Here is a 6,131-nt window from a genome sequence, read left to right as displayed (position 1 = left end):
TAGATGGCAGTGTGTTTGTATGAGAACACCTCCTTCAGAGAACAAAAAAACATTTAAAAGGATCCCTGGCTAATAAGCCTTATGCCTTAATACGTTGTAATTGCCCTATATAACAAAACAACAACACAAATATTAACCTATTAATATACTATTATCATATTAACCTTAGTATTATAATGTTTTAGTTAACACATGCATTTCATACATTCCATAGGGCTAGACCACACATGGACACATGACATCATCAACTTGTGACCGACATTGCCCCTATTGAGTGAAAGACGAACTATTTCTAAAATAAATACAATATTTAAGGTGTTTTTAATTTATAATTTTAGTTATAGAGTATAATTCTAATGTATTAAGGCATATAAGTCTTATTAGCCAGGATCCTTTTAATCACTGAAACCCTACAGTATACATACTTCACCGACCGGGGTCCCCCAGGGCTCTGTACTTGGCCCGCTCCTTTCTTTCCTCCTCTACACCAAATATCTTTCCCTCTGCACCAAATATCTATGTGTGGTCCTCAAATATCTATCTCTACAAGCCCATGCATTGTGACGTGGTGTGAGCTTGCAGATCGTCTATTTTCAAGAATCTACTGTAGATGATTTATTTGTCTCTACACTCAGGTAGAAGCACAATGCTAGTAAGGTAAGGTCTCTACAGTATGTGTAACATCAATAAAACAATAACTAACTATAATGAAGAAAAGATAATAGAACTCAACAATGTGGAGCCAGAAGTAAAAATGTCATTAATTTTCTCCACAGAGAATCAACTATAATGTGTTAACAGTCCAATGTAGTCTTACTGTGTTCTGGTTGTAAAATAATGACATTTATGATGTCATGGAAAAATACTACAATACCCACAATTCTAAAGTGTAGCAGGGACGTCTCTGATTGGTGGAGCTCTCATTACCATGGAAATATAACCTTCCTGTGAATGGCTGCCACCCTAGATCCCATAGCCTGTAGATAGACACTATGGTTGAAAATCACTACCAGTCAACAACAATAATTTACAAAGGTGTTAACGATATAATAAATATATATAAAATAAATATAATAAAGGCAATGATTAAAGTTAAAAATGAACTTAAAGACGCACTGAAGTGACATTTTCGGTCATTTTATTTTGAAGGTTCAGCCTGAAATGTCGGCTCAACGACTCTAAACCAATCAGAAGGTCCCATCCCTTCAGGCTATGGGACGTACTTGGATCTCAATCACTTCAGCCGTGCGGCACACGGCTAATGTTTGTTTACAAGTGAGAGAGAGACGGCCAGTGAAGCACGTTTGCTACTACCTGGCTTATTTCTAACCTATAATGTTTTCAGATACATATTTTAGTGTGCAGATGAAGTTTAAAATGAGTAATACACTCATCTTCAATGAGATTCAAAACGGAGTATCTCTGTAATTAAAATCAGCTGTGTTTGAAGAACGTGCAGCTATGGGAATCAAACAGGTGCATGTAATCAAGATTCATTTATTTTCATGAAGGCTGTGTTATGTCATCACGCAGCACGTTTTCGTTTACAGGAAGTAATTAAGATTGGCTTTTTAGGGACTTTAGATGTAAAAATACACATTTTTATTTTTTTTTCATTTTTTTTGGCATCTATTGGTAGGTATGCCCATATGATGACCACGGATATGCTCTAAAAGTGTGAAAAACATATATATATATTTCACTACACCTTTAAGCTAAACAATTGTTTTGGTTGGAATCACTGGAAAGGTATGTGCAATGGTTGATGGGAGAAGTAGTTCCTTCAATCTACAAATATGTACTCAGTCTAGATTCATTATATTTGGATTAATTATTGTAATGTATAAACTGTGATCACCTGTAACAGAGATACACATTTATTTTAATTTAATGTTGTGCCAGTGAGTAAAAAGGCAGACAGCTGCATTCTTTCACTGCTTCCAGGGCAGGGAGTGATTTCTGAGAAATGGCCTGATCTGCTGGAGCACGCGCGTGCACACACACACACGCACACACACGCACACACCGCTTCCTGTTAACACCCACTCACGAGAACAAGCCCACAGTTAGTCAAAACTACTACTCAGGGTACAAACAGACATGTCCGTTCGCGACGGAACGAACGGCCGGAAGTCCCATCCACTCCCATGTTTAAAAAAAACGGATAAAACGGACGCGATCCGGTCCGGAAAAAGCACATCCGTGTTCCGCTTTTCATTGAGTAACAGACAGAAATGGCCGGATCCGGAACAAGAGCTTCCGTTTCGTAGCGACCCGTTTTCCGCCAGCAAACGGAGATGTCTGTTTGTACCCAGAGGGGACATGTCCCCATCCCCCATCTTAGGAAAAATACCCTCCCCCACAACCTATATATATAAACACAACAATATGATTTCAATAACATTTAAAATATGCAGTGAAAACACACTGCTAATTATAGACACTTCTTTGTGCGTCGTCAACTTTCAAAATGTTGTGACACCCCCCTCTTCCTTTGCCTCACAATGGTGTGTGTGTGTGTGTGTGTGTGTGTGTGTGTGTGTGTGTGTGTGTGTGTGTGTGTGTGTGTGTGTGTGTGTGTGTGTGTGTGTGTGTGTGTGTGGTGAAGTCCAGATGTGTGAGTCATACTGTTCATAGCACAGTGTCTCCTCCACTGTGTGTAGAGTTGAGCTCAGACATAGAACTATTGTACATAAAAACAGAGAAACTATCTTTACCTACATCTGAAAAACTGATGCCGGGGGTCCCCAGCTAAAATGATGGATAGTTAGAAACCAAATGAACTCTTACAGGTCTGACCATTTAAAGGTATCTCAACGGTTACATTTAAAATAGCATATTTGTATGGACATCTAGAGGCTGTTATAGAATTAACCAAATTAGCCAATGAGCCAATTGAGTCAGTATTGACAGCAGCTGCTCAGATGAGAGCTGGAAGCCTACTGAGAAACAAGTTTGACCCTCCATTATTTGATGTCATGTCTTTTTTGTTGTACTTTTTGTCAAGTAAAAAGTTAAACAAATCCTCTGAAGTCTGGCATTTTGTTTTATAATGCAATGTTGGGTCATGTGTGGGATGGCCTTGGACGTAAACAAGCCAAAAGGTTAGTCTAGCTTAATGCTTTTATGGGTTAATTTGCTGTATCCCTCTCTTGGTTTTGCCCAGGCTACCGGCACCAGCCGTTCCATTCTGGTTACAACACAACACTGTTTGTAAACGTGTCCAACTGTCAGTAACAATGTAAATACATGTAAAAGTGTCAAACTGTGATAAATTACTCAATGACATGAATACATAAAATACGTATAAGTGTCAAACAGAGTAAAAGGCTGCTGTCAGTGTGAATTATAATGGTGATGAAAGCAGTACATAGTCACATACGGATGTGAATCAGAAAGCATTCTCATCCTCGGGTGGTTGGATGGAAAAATAAGAAATGATAACTAATTCAACGTCTCTAGGTCATTGGTTCTCAAAGTGGGGTTCGGGGACCCCCAGGGGTCCTTTGTGGGGTACCAGGGGGTCCCCTGCTGAATACGTTAATATAGCTTAACAATCATTTTAACCACTTTAACCTATATATTTTTTTTTTGCAAAAAAATCAGATCATTTTGGGGGTCCTTGACATGAAAAAGTTTGAGAACCACTCCTCCAGGTGTTTCCTCGATGGGATGGACACACAACATGGCATGGATCAGATGTAACATTAGCTCTGGTCCACAGTGGTGGTAAAAATACTCATATTTTTTTACTTAAATAAAAGTATCAACACTGCAATGTAGAAATACTGTTAGGGCGCAGTCACACCGGTCTACCTTTGAGGGTGGATTCTGCAAATGCTTTTCAATGGGAACAGAGTGTTTTTTTTGCAGAAATCCGCAAATGGCAACAAAATGCTCCGAAAACGCTCCGAATCCGCTGTATAGGTAGAATGAAACTTCGGTGTGACCGTGTCCTAACACATAACATCCAGAATTCAAAATTTACTTGAATATAAGTGCAAAAATATTGGCATCAAAATATACTTAAAGTACCAAAAGTAAAAGTACCCATTAGGCAGACTGTCCCATTTCACAGGTTTCAAATGTATACAAATCTTTTGAAAATAGCAAACCTACAAGCTCACAATGCAAACTTTTTAGTTTCAGCTCTATAATTCATGGCATTCCTTGAATTTGTATTAGTTTAAAAAGACTAAAACTAAGCTAAAAAACAATTCCTATACAAACATGTTTCCTAATTTAAGGTAAAATTAATTGCGCGCAGTGTGCCGTGCGCGTGAAGTCATTAAAATACCATCCTGCCAGTAAAAAAAAAATCACCATTTACACACTGTTAGCATCAGAAGGACTTCTCCTAAACTCCCCGACCCCCTCCTTTTGTTTATGTATGTTTTTGCTAGCCCTGAAATATGACTGTTTATCATGACAGTCATGGATGAACTTCAACCTGGTGTTTGCTTTATCTACATTTACGGCCCGTACATCTACATGAACGTTCAGATTTCAAATATAAAGCTTACCCTATGGCCACGGATGTTACAATATTGTATGGGTCCTTAGAAGTACCCGTATCTTCCGTATTGTTCAATAAAAAGCATTTAAATCCGATTGGTGGCCATTTCTTATACGCTTTCAACTATGTGACCCTATCGGTTGGGAGGTGTAATTGCACCCTGATACATTATTCAACTCTATGAGAAAATGGCCATTGATCATATTAAAATGCTTTTTATTTAACAATTTGGAAGATACGGGTACTTATACCCACCCGAAGTGTATTGTAACATTTGTGGCCATGGGGAGTTCACTTTATATTTTAAATTTGAACATTCATGTAGATGTACGGGTCTCAAATGGAAAAAGTACAAACACCAGGTTGAAGTTCATCCATGACGGTCGTGACAGACGACCGTTGTGTATCCATGGCTAATTTACAGGATATGGGAAGTTGAGAATTCCTCAGATGAACTCTACATGACGCAGACACCCTGATGAAGAGGACGGCTTTTCTATCAACTTCTGCTCCATGAAGGTACCATCTATCCATCGACTAAAAACTAATACTTTATCTGTTCTTATATTGTCATAGTTACAGAACAGATGAATAGGTTATAATATCAACTTTATGAAAGTAGTTTGAAGAAGTTTATAGAGACAAGCCCACAGATTAAATCAGACACATCTGTATCATTATGAAAATGTTTTCATTCAGCTTCTGCTCTATATGAACATAATCCCTCCGATAGAATATTAGGCTACAAATGTAAATGTTTATGTTTATGTGAGTAGTTTTTTATGTGTCTGTGAGTCTGGAGGGGACTCTGGCTCTTTACTGTCTGATATATAATAATATATAATATAATATTATGACATGGGAGACACATTATAGCTCTGGTCTTGAGCGTTAGAGAGAGTTCTCCTTCAGAGCCTCTTGTCTTTAGTAAAAATTAAAAAACAAACACTTTCCCTATACTCACCAAAACAAAGACGGTTTTATGGAGGTGAAAGCCTACTTTCTTTAGTGAGGACACTCTGACTCCCCCACCTCACGTCACTCTAAAATACACTTTTTGACCAAAATGTAAAATAATCCACCAGATGGAAAAAAGAAAATGAGTTACTGCCCCCTAAATGATCTTGTCAATGTAAATTTTCTAAGCTTACAGAGAAACTATTTTGACTCATTATTTGATGTCATGTCTTTATTGTTGTACTTTTTGTCAAGTAAAAGGTTAAACAAATCCTCTGAAATCTGGCATTTTGTTGGGTCATGTGTGGGATGGCCGACTCGGAAGTAAAAGTTAGTTAAGCTTAATGCTTCTATGGGTTAATTTCAAAACTATCTGGAACAATAGGCCTACATTTGGAACTACACATTAGACATGTACAAAAGGTATTTGAATGGGTGCATTAAACATATTCAAACAAAGCCAGGACTTGGAAAACAATTCATAAGATACATATTTGTATTTTTATCGAACACAAAATATAAAAAAAACATTCTTGTATTTGTGTGTGCCTAAAGCACCCCTCTCTCCATCGCTTGGTTTTGCCCCGGTCAGCCATGTGTATCCAGAGGTCCACTCACTGTTTGTTAATGTGTCCAACTGTCAGTAACAGTAAATGTC

This window comes from Gymnoscopelus microlampas, assembly GCF_963454915.1.
Source record: "Gymnoscopelus microlampas genome assembly, chromosome: 24".
Classification (NCBI taxonomy): domain Eukaryota; kingdom Metazoa; phylum Chordata; class Actinopteri; order Myctophiformes; family Myctophidae; genus Gymnoscopelus; species Gymnoscopelus microlampas.
This window is presented reverse-complemented; position numbering follows the sequence as displayed.